This window comes from Pipistrellus hanaki (assembly GCF_964339955.1).
Source record: "Pipistrellus hanaki genome assembly, chromosome: 13".
Classification (NCBI taxonomy): Eukaryota; Metazoa; Chordata; class Mammalia; order Chiroptera; family Vespertilionidae; genus Pipistrellus; species Pipistrellus hanaki.
In genome coordinates this window covers 55,886,546-55,897,494 of record NC_140515.1, presented here as the reverse complement: position 1 = coordinate 55,897,494, position 10,949 = coordinate 55,886,546, and positions in this window count along the sequence as shown.

Here is a 10,949-nt window from a genome sequence, read left to right as displayed (position 1 = left end):
CCTGGTTCCTAGGTCGATGCTCAACTCCTGGGCGCCACACCGGCCGGGCTTCTCTGGGATTTTTAACAAATGTTTTCTGTCCTCAGTGAGTTGAATCCAGAGAGAGAGAACCCCCGGATACGAGGGCTGACTGTGATGCGTGCTTTGGGAAACTGTGACTCCCTGTTACTCATCCTCCGGCTGCGTCCGCGGGGACTGCGCAGCTGGTTGGCTTGTCTCCCTGACGGTTGCCAGGTGGTGACCGGTTCCGTCATTCCTTCCACGTTTATCCGCTGCCTCCTCCTGGGAGGAGGAGCCTTCCGGTCCCTTCAGTAAGCACTTCACTTACACCTGGCTCTCTGGCTCCCTGCTCTAAGGGCAGGTCATGCCTGGTGGGGGCGCCTTCCGGCTGGCGCCTGGTCCCTCGGGCAGGTCCCCGACATTCTCTGAGTGCGTCCTGTTTCCTGGAGGAACATCAAGTTCCCGGGTTCATCTTGCTGATGTTTCTGTTTCTGCTTTGCCTCTTTCCCGGATCAGCTATTTCTCTGTGGGGCCTTCGTTCCTTTCGGGGGGAAATGGTATTTGGAAACCAAGACAGGGCTGCATGTGGCCACCGAGGCCTCTAGAGCTAGAAAATGCACAAGGTCCTCAAGTGCACTCAGGCCCAGGGGTGCACACACATGCCCCTCTGCCCTGTCCCTCTCTGTACCTGTCCGTGGCATGCAGGTAGCCGGTGGCTGTGGGATGACCTCCAGGTGAATGCACAGAATGAGGCTGAGGCTGCCCCTGCCCTTTTTTGCCCGAAATTCCCTCCCCCAGTGGCCTGGAGCTCAGCTGCTGGCCCAGTGTCTTCACCTCTGTGCTCCGCCCTGGGCTACACAGGAAGTGCTTACAGAATGGCTCGCCCATCGCTGGGGGCACATATTTGTTCTTGGTATTCACCCTGAGAGTTGATAGTCCACCTACGGTGTCCAAAGGGCACCCTTTGGAAGATTCTCAGTACCTACTATCAAGCTTTCTCCCATCCTCAGCGGTGACTAAGAGCAGATGATGGATAGCAACTCGCTAGCATGGAATGCGGTCATTCCCCAAAAATGCTGACAAACGGGTAGGAGAGAAAATGGTCCTAGGATCAGCGTTTTTCTGGTATTATGAGAGCCAGTTTTTAAAGTTATTATTGGAGGAAAACCATCTTGAAACCCTGGATACTTTCTGAGAATCGGCTTCTATAAAGAAACAGGTCAGGTCATCAACTAATGCCCCTTGGATTTCGCCCAAATCTGAGAGGCCACGCAGTGGGCAGTGTCCGGGGCGGGGTAGGAGGTGGGGAAGGAAGGACGTCAGATGTGTGTATACCCGACCGTCACCCAAGGAACCATCCTTGCCCTTTGCCCCCCAAACTCCAGCTGTGGACTTTGTTTGGGGTGACTTCTCTATCCCTAGCCCTGAAAATTCATTTAACCCAGAATTCAGTGGATTCCAGGGTAATGACTTTCTGGGTCGTGAGTGGATGCTCGACCACCGAGCTACGCTAGCTGGGTAACCCCCTACTTCCTTTCACATGGTGAATTCAAGGTGGGTGTGGAAGCAAGGCCCCTACACTGAGACTTGATTCCTACTCCAGCCCCAATGGGCGGGCCCTATTAAGTAACTGGTTTTCAGAGAAAACCAAGGTCATTAAAAAGTCCTGTGGATCTCACACGGATCATAAACACTAAATGAGTCACAGATAAGCAAGAAGGCGCTCCATAGCTCATCCTAAGCAAATCACGTTCCCCGGACAGTCCCTGGGTCTCCACAGCGGGACCCAGGACTGTGAATGACACCCAGCATGTCTCCTTCGTTTGCTTATATTTACACTGGAGGCCCAGTGCACAAAATTCGTGCGGGTGGTGGTGGGGTTTCCTCAGCCCGGCCTGCACCCTCTCCTTATCTGGGACCCCTCATGGGATGTCCAACTGCCATTTTAGGCCCCTAAACTGGCAATCGGACATCCCTCTCACAATCCCGCTCACCTGCCTTGCCTACCAGCTTAATCGCCGCCTATCCGCTCCCCTGCTGGCTCGATGGCCCCCAACTGCCCTCCCCTGAAGGCCTGATCTCCCCTAACTGCCTCTGACTCAGCGCCCACCACCGTGGCTTTGTCCAGAAGGAAGTCGGATGGTAGGAAGATGTCCAGTCTCCCAGTCTAATTAGCACATTACCCTTTTATTACTATAGACAGACTGCCCACTGATAGAGCTGCCTGGCCCTTCAACACCAACACAATCCCCACAGTCCCCACAACCAGCCCCCACTAAAACTATGCCTACTCAGTGTGTATGTTTTCACTTGTTTGTTTCAGAGAGGGGAAGGGAGAGGAAGAGAGAGAGAGAAACATCAATAATAAAAGAATCATGGATCAGCTGCCTCCTGCATGCCCCCTACTGGAGATCAAGCCCAAAACCCAGGCACAGGACTGGGAATTGAACCGTGACCTTCTGGGTCATGAGAGTGGATGCTCAACCAGCTAAGCCACGCTGGCCTGGTAATCCCCTACTTCCTTTCACGTGGTGAATTCTATAGCAGGTGAATTATATCTCAATTAAAAACAAAAACAAATGCCTAAAGCTATTTCAAAGATAAGAACTAACCTTGGCTGGGTGGAGCAGGGCCTCTTTTGCCCTTTAACACTGAGTCTCAAAGAATAGGGGGGGAGGAAGTACCCCAAAACTTGCAGTCACACGTGGAAGAACCATGACTCACGCCAGCTCTTTTCCTTGCAGACACCTGACTTCAGTGGAGACGCAGGTGCAGCCAGGGTCACGGCAGAATGTGGACTCTCCGTGGAACCCTGGACCACACAGGTAGGGGCTGTGGCTGACACCTGGGCGTCTGCTTTGCCTGAGAGCTCGGGGGTCTGTGTTCCTTCCCCAAGGATTGACCACTCCCCTGAGCAGCCTGATTGTTCTGCTCACAACCAGCACGTTCAGCATTGTGACATCACAGCCCTGAGCGGAGTGTCCGGGTGTGAAATCCGAGGGCGTGTTTAGCTGCCGAAAGGACAGTAAAAGGGAGTTGGGGCCGTGGATGTAGGATGGGCAGGGGTGGTCCTCACGTGGGGTGAAGCGGAGCTTCTGGAAAGTTCAGTGCTCGTGCGTCACCGGGGGTGTGGCTGAGGTGCGTGTCTGACCAGGCAGAGGCTGGCGGGCCGAGACTGCGTGTCCTGCAGCTCCCAGGGGCCTGGGGACCCCGATGCCGCTGGTCGTGACCGGGGCTGCTCGCCTGTTGCGAGGATTCCCCGAAGCCCCTGTGGCCAAGGCCCATCCCCAGGCGCCCACACTGCGGGGTGAGACCCTGCAGGAGGCAGGCCCGGGAGGCGCAGGCCCGAGGGGCTCCATGCTGGTCCACAGGACGCTGGGTCCAACCCTGGGCCCTCCGCTAACACAGACTCCATCTGGAAATCCAGGTGTGGGCCATTGTGTGGTTCAATGTGTAGTTCCCCAATCGGTGTGACGTCAGTGCTTCATGGGACCGCGTGCGGGATGAGCTGCACGTGGGGGAGGCGGCACAGCAACAGGGCCCCGTCCGTCTCCCCGCCCAGCGATGAACCGTCCGGGAGACGGACTGACGGCAACGGGGTCTGCGGCCCGCGTGCCGGGAGGGATGTGCACGCGCAGCTGGGGTTCTGTTTGCATGAGGGTGTCGGCTGTCCGTGGTGCACACCGGAGGGCAGAGGAGAACGGGGGAGTGTGAGACGTGGAAGCAGGAAGTGCTGGCGGCGTTGGACGCTGTGCCCAGTCATCGTAACCAGGTTGTCAGTTCCGTTTGAGAGGAGCCAGGCTCTCAGTGTTCAATTATACAATGTAAATGTTCACCATGTGATTAGCAGGCAGGCACACACACACATACTGACATGGAGACTCACACTCACACACATACTCACATAGACACACACACACTCACACACATACTCACACACTCACACTCACACACACTCACACTCACACACACTCACACACACACTCACACACACACACACTCACACACACACACACACACACACACACTCACACAGACACACACACACTCACACTCACACACTCACACTCACACACACATACACACACACACTCACACTCACACAGACACACACACACACACTCACACTCACACACTCACACATACACACACACACACACACACTCACACACACTCACAGATACACACACACTCACACACACACACTCACACACACTCACACTCACACACACACACATACACACTCACACTCACACTCACACACACAGACACACACACTCACACTCACACACTCACACATACACACACACACACACTCACACACACTCACAGATACACACACACACACTCACACACTCACACACACACACACACACTCACACTCACACACACACACACACTCACAGACACACACACACACTCACACTCACACACACACACACACACACACACAGACACGCACTCACAAGCACTGTAGTGGGAGTGGTGCTCTGGGAAGGAGAACGATGGGGCCAGCTGTGCCCACTGTGTGAGGCGGGGAGGCCCCTCCAGCCTGGGCGCCCGCAGACCCCTGGTGACGGAGCGGGGAGAGGCGGGAGGAGACGGACGGCCGCTGCGGTCTGAGAACAAAGTGCCTTTCTCCCCGGCCCGGCCGCGGGTAACGGAGGCCAGGTCTCCCTTTCGGGGGAGGGGCAGCACGGCCTCTGTAACCAAGCCCCGCCCGGAGCCCAGCACAGGAGCGCTGTGGGGGCTGGGGGGGGGCAGGGTCCCCCTGAGCCTGAGAGAGCGCGTGGACTGGGGCACAGCGAGGCCTGCAGGCCGGGCGCCGGGGGCGTGGAGCCCGTGTTCCGTCTATAATTTACCCCAACGACGAGGAGTCACCGGGTGTTTGCACGCAGAGCCGGACGGCGGGGCGTGTGAGAGTGTTTACACGAAAGAAGGCAAATACATAAAAAGCAAATTCTCTGTTTTAAAAAAGCAACCGTAGAAACACGTCAAAAGAAAAATGTCTTTCTTCTACTCTGGTGTCAGGCGGGCAGTGCGCCCCACTTTTTTCATTCCCATAACCCGTGTTGGCACGCGTGCAGCCCTCCCGGGGCCCCTCCTGGCCTTGGCTAAAAATAACCGAGACTCCGGGTCCCCGTGGCCAGGTCCCGTGGCCGCCACCCCCGCCCTCCGCGCCAGGCAGCGGTGGCACTGAGCCGAGCCGCTGAGATAAGGTGGCCAATGCAACACGCCGCTGGCACCCCGATCCCATAGGCGGGAGGCCTTGGGGGCTCCGTTCCCCGCCCCCAGGAAATCTGGGGGGGGTCCCATCCCACTGAGGGGGGGGGGTGGGGTTGATCGGCGCCCAGGCATCGGTGAGACCTGTCCTTCCATCACCTCTGACTCCCACGCCCACGCCGGGTACACCGGAATGCGACACCACCATGTGGCCGACCAGCCTGCACGGGGTCCCTGCCCGCAGCGTGGGACACTCCCGAGAGCATTTGTTCCCGATTTCCACAGTGAGGGCGAGAGGCTCCGGGCCGGCACTGCCTCCGCCTCCCTCCCTCCCGGCCGCCCTCAACAGCACGGAGTTCCTCTCTGCCCGGAAGATGCTCGCTTTACTGCTACATAAAGGAAGCGGGGTTTTTAAACTCACCGTGGCGAAGGCGGGTCACCCAGGCCAGGGACCTGCTGTCATCGCGCCCACAGGAGCAGCACGAGCATTCGGAGAGGGCTCTGTCTCGTCCCCGTTCCCCTGGCGGGTGCCTGAGTTCTCCTGAGCAACGGGGCAGGCGCTTGTCTTATTTGTTCTACTCCAGCTGCTCCCAGAATCCTCTCCACTACAGAGAAACCGGTGGTTATACATTTTATTGATTTTAGTGAGGTGGGTGGGGGAGAGAGAGAGAGATCAATGATGAGAGAGAATCATAGATTAGCTGCCTCCTGCACGCCCCCCACTGGGGACGGAGTCTGAAACCTGGGCATGTGGCCTGACTGGGAGTTGAACCCTGACCTCCTGGTTCACAGGTCAATGCTCAACCACTGAGCCACACCAGCCGGCCAAACAGGCACGGCCCCTCGAAGCTGATTGGCACAGGACAGGTGCCCAGCGGCCCAGGAGAGGTAAATGGTGTCATCGGTGGCCGTGGACACAGAGCCCTGCCTGGAACAAGCCGCCCTTCCTGCGTCAGCAGGATGTCCGACGCCCTCCGTGTCCACAGCAGGTGCGAGGGTGTCCGGTGGCCGAGGCCAAGAAGGGAAGTGCCCGGAGGAGGACTCAGGCCACGGGGAAGCCACCCGGAACCGGTCTTGGTGCCCTGTGTCCCTGCGGAGGGTCCACAGTGCAACGTGACCCAAGGTCGAGGCCGAGCTGCCGCCGCAGCCAGCGCGAAGCCGCACGCCGTTCGCAGGGAGCCCGGCTGCCAGCAGCTGTCCCCGCGGTGGCCGGGCCGAGCGACAGCACAGCCGGCCCCGGGGACGGCGGGATTAGCGGGCCGTGGCTCTGCCAGCTGGAACAGCCACGCCGGCCCGCAGATGCCGCGGGCGGGTGATGGGGTGTCGCCGCCGCCCGTCCCCATCTGTGCATGTGGCTGACCCCAGAGCCGCCCCCCGGGCAGCTGGGACTGGGGGCATGAGTGGCAGGCGAGAGGATTTGGCAACGGTGCGTCTCGTGGGCTCTGCTAAGTCACAGAAACTGCCAGGGCTTAGGACCTCTGCGTCTCCGACAGAGCCCGCCCTCCCCACACACCTCTCCCTGCTGGAGGCTTAGGGCCCTGCCCAGCTCAGGGACCGGCCGGAGCCCAGGGTGGGCTGGGCCGCACGCTGCCCCCAGTTCACCCAGACGGAAGAAGGTCACCTGGGGCCAGTGTCTCTGGATTCGCAGTCACAGGGTGAAAACTGCAAAGGTCCAGTCACATGTTAGGGTCTGAATACGGGCTTAGTCCTTTCCAAGCTGTGTGACTGCAGGCAAGTTTCTTGACGTCTCTGGGCCTCCGCTCCCTCACCTGCAGCGGGAGTGCCAGCACCGCCCAGCTGGGCATCGGGCTGAGGATGCACAGACCGCTCGGTGCACGTTGAGGTTTGACAAGTCACCGTCGCTTCTGTTATCGCTGATATAACTGACCCGAGGTTTCTCCCAGGCCTGAGGAAGGAGTCAGAGACACACCCCCCCACGCCCTCCACCGAGATTCCTGAGGTTTGGGAACCATCTGGGATATTAGCCGATCGGGACTTTTTAAAAACGCTGCAGGATGCAGGACAAATTATTGAAAATCGGGACTTACCTTACCTTTAAAGCCTCACCCAAAGGTATATTCATTGATTTTAGAGAGAGGAGGAGGAGGAGGAGGAGGAGGAGGAGGAGGAGGAGGAAGAGGAGGAGAAGAAGAGAGAGGGAGGGTGGGGGAGTAGAGTGCAAAACAGCAATGTGAGAGAGAAACATCTATCAGTTGCCTCCCAGATGCACCCAACTGGGGATGGAACCTGCAATGTAGGCCTGTGTCCTGCCCGGGGGATCGAACCCGAAACCTCTCGATGCACAGGACGACCCTCAGCCCGCTGAGCCACTGGCCAGGGCTGGAGGAGACATGTATTCGTGGTTGGGGAGAATCTCTTGCTCCCTCGGCCTGAACGAGACACACACACCCCAATGGCGTCCCACGCCCACCTTTGCGGATGCATGGACCAGGGTGGAGAAGCGGTGCCAGGAGGCCACGGTGGAAACAAAGGCCTCCGCCCGGCCCCCAGCTCACCCGCTGGTGGGAACCATCCCATTTCCTCACGGAGGCCGGTTCCCTGATTGCAGAGACCATGGCTGGCTGGCCCAGAGGCAGGCCATGGACAGATTTGAATCTCAGCGTCTGGCGGAAGCAGAAAACCAGGGTTTTCTTGGGGATCCGTCATATTCTGGGAAGCGTATTCATGGTGGAGATCCAGCCGATGTGGGCAGGACAGCGGGCGTCCCTCCCAGCCAGCCCCGGGCTGCTCAGCAGGAGGCGGACAGCACGGGTTTCAGGAGACCGAGGTTTGTAAAGCCCAGGTAGAGATGCCCTCGCCACACACAGGCCGGCTCAGCGCCAAGGGTGCAATGGAAAATGTTGGGAACGAGGGAACCGAAGTGTGACACCTGGGTCAGAGGCACGCGTTCAAGTGAAAATGTGGACAAATGGCCTGTCTCTTCCCATGCGGATGCATGGACCAGTGCATGCGCACTGCTGGCTCCTGGCACCCTCTCCGCGGCCCGCCTGGGCCCAGCCCTCTCCGGGGCCAGGCGCCTGGAGAACAGAAACTCCGGACAGCCCGCGTCGCTCGCCAGGAGGGGCCTCCGCCCGCGGAGAGGTCCATGGGATGTGGGCAGTGGCTGTGTCCTCCCCGATGGGCAAGTCGGCGGGAATCCTGTCTCCCAGGCATTCTGAGGTCCTGAGACCTGTCACCCCACCACCACAGGTCCTCCAGGTCAGGTCCCCCTCAGACTGGTCCCCTGGAGTGTGGAGCCAGTGGAGCCTTCTGGCACTCAGGGCTGAGGCCACTATTCACACTCAGATCTCCTCTCTCTCTCCACATCCCCCTCCCCTCTCCCTCTCTCCCTATCCCTCGCCCTCTGTCTCTCTCTTACAGGTCTCACAATCTCTCTCTCTAACTCTCACTCTCAGTCTTTCTCCCTCTCTGAGTCTCTTTTTTCTCCCTCTCTCTAACTCTCAGTCTCTCTCTCTCTTTCTCTCTCTCATTTTGTCTCTCTCTGAGTCTCTCTCTCTCTGAGTCTCTCTGTCTCTCAGAGTCTCTCTTGCTTTCTCTCTCTCTCTGAGTCTCTCTCTGAGGCTCTCTCTCTCTCTCTCTCTCTCTCTCTCTCCCTCCCTGGCCTCTCCGCTCCCCGGGCCGCTCTCGGGCCGCTGGCAGCCATGAATCACAGGCTATTTCTGCTCCCGCGGAGAGTGTTTACAGCGCTGGAGCTCGGCCTGTGGTTTAAGGCTGCGTGTGTGTGTGTGTGTTGTCAGGAAACTGACTGGTTTCCAAAGTCAGGGGGCCACGGCGGGGCCCACAGGGACCTTTCTGTGGGGGTCATTCCTGGGGCGTGTACTGACCTCCGCCCCCACCTCGAGGGTCCAGTCGGGGCCGCTGACATGCTCTCTCCTAGCAAGGCAGGCCTCACAGCCAGGGGCTCTGCGCTATGAGAGGAGAAACTCAAACCTCACTGTGTGCGAGGAATTCTGTGGCACACACACACACACCCCGTGGCCTGATGAGATGCCCCTCCCCACCAATCGCCCGCCCACCCCCCCCAAACGCGTCGGATGCACGGTCCATTCCATCAGCACGCAGCTCCTCTCGGAGCCATCTCGCCGTGAAATATGAACGCGGCAATTACAGAATTTTCCATTCCCCGTCCCCTATCATATTCCTCGCCCGCTGGATCCTCCCAGAGGAAATTTTAACTGTTTTCATATGGGCTTCGGCGGACATCCTAAAAAGACTCAAACTAGCCAATCACTTCCCTGCACCCACGCTGGTCAGATTCCACTGCCTTTCTCTCTCTTCTTCTCTTCTTTTTTCTTCTTGTTACAAGTCTTAAAATACCACTACGAGGAAGGCAGATGTGTCAGCTGATAGCAAGTCTGAGGTGTGGAGGAGGGGCCCAGGGATGGCCAGGGGCCTGTGTCTGAGGCTGGGACCAGGGGCCTGGCGGACTGCCCAGTGTGGTCGGGGGGGAGGGGGTATTTAGAGAGGGGGGAGGGGGCATGGGAGGCAAATTGCCCTGGAACCCACACAGCCCCCTCCTGAGCCTGGACCCAGGCTGACTCCCCTCCCCGTTTCCATCCCGGCCCCACGTCGGTCAGGCCCTGGGAGTGCTGTCTGCCGTCGGGTGGCTGCTGGCTCCCATGGGCGCACGGGCCGCCCTCCGCTGCGGGTGGGGACGGGAGAGCCGGGCGTGCACGTGGCCCCGGCGTGGGCAGCCTGGGGCTCGTGCCCAGTTTCACTGGTCGAGGAAACTGGTCGGACCGGGCGCCCACACCCTGGCCCGGCCCTCGGTATTTAGAATGTTCTCCTTCCCCTCCTGGTGGGGATATCCGTCCCCCCCCCTTCAGAAAAGCTAAAAGGATGAGAAAGGGGAAAGGACCAGAGGCTGGATGTTGGCTCTGGCTCAGCAGTCTTGTCCTTCACGAGGGTTTCTTTAAATTGTCCAGCGTTTGCCAATGGCCCAGCCGCCATGATTGCAGTTTGGGTCTGACTTCCCCAAAAGCAGCAATTCTCAAACCCCGGGCGAGGTGAGGGAAACCCACCCCCAGGTGTTAATTCAGAAGCTCCACGGGGGTCTGAGGACTGAGGACTGGCCTTTCTAACAGCTCCCTGGTGAGGCAGGGGAGCGGGGGGAGCAGGGAAGGGAGGTGGTCCCAGGACACCTCGCCCGTGAACCTGAACGTGACCACGTGGCCACGTCTATGCACTGGGCTCTGGTTACTCAGAGTCTCCTGCGGGCCGGGCACTGGAGCCGGGAGCTGGGGGGAGCCTTTTCTCTGCCAGCAGCCGTTTGGGTATTTATTACATCATTTGGAGCCATATAAAATCATTGGCTTAAAAATCAGCCTGCTCTGTTTGGTCAAACGTTGACTTAACGTTGAATTAACTCACCACGGATGCCTTGGCAGGGCCAGGCCCAACCATTTCTTGAGCCTCATACAGCCCATGGGCCGGACGTTCCTCACCCCTTCACCGGGCGCAGCAGGTGGACCTGGGCAGGCAAGGGGGCAGGGGCAGGCATGAGTGGTGGGACTGGCCAGAGACAGAGGGCAGGCACCGTGGCTAAGAGCCAGTGAGCAGATGGGGGAGGCCTCCTCCACCTCAACCTGGGGACACAGAAGTCCGTGAGCCTGAGAGTCCCCAGATGAGCAGGAGAACAGCAGGAACCGTACGCAGGCCCCCCTGTGGCCGTGGGGGTGACCGGAAGGCAGCAGGCAGGTCTTGCT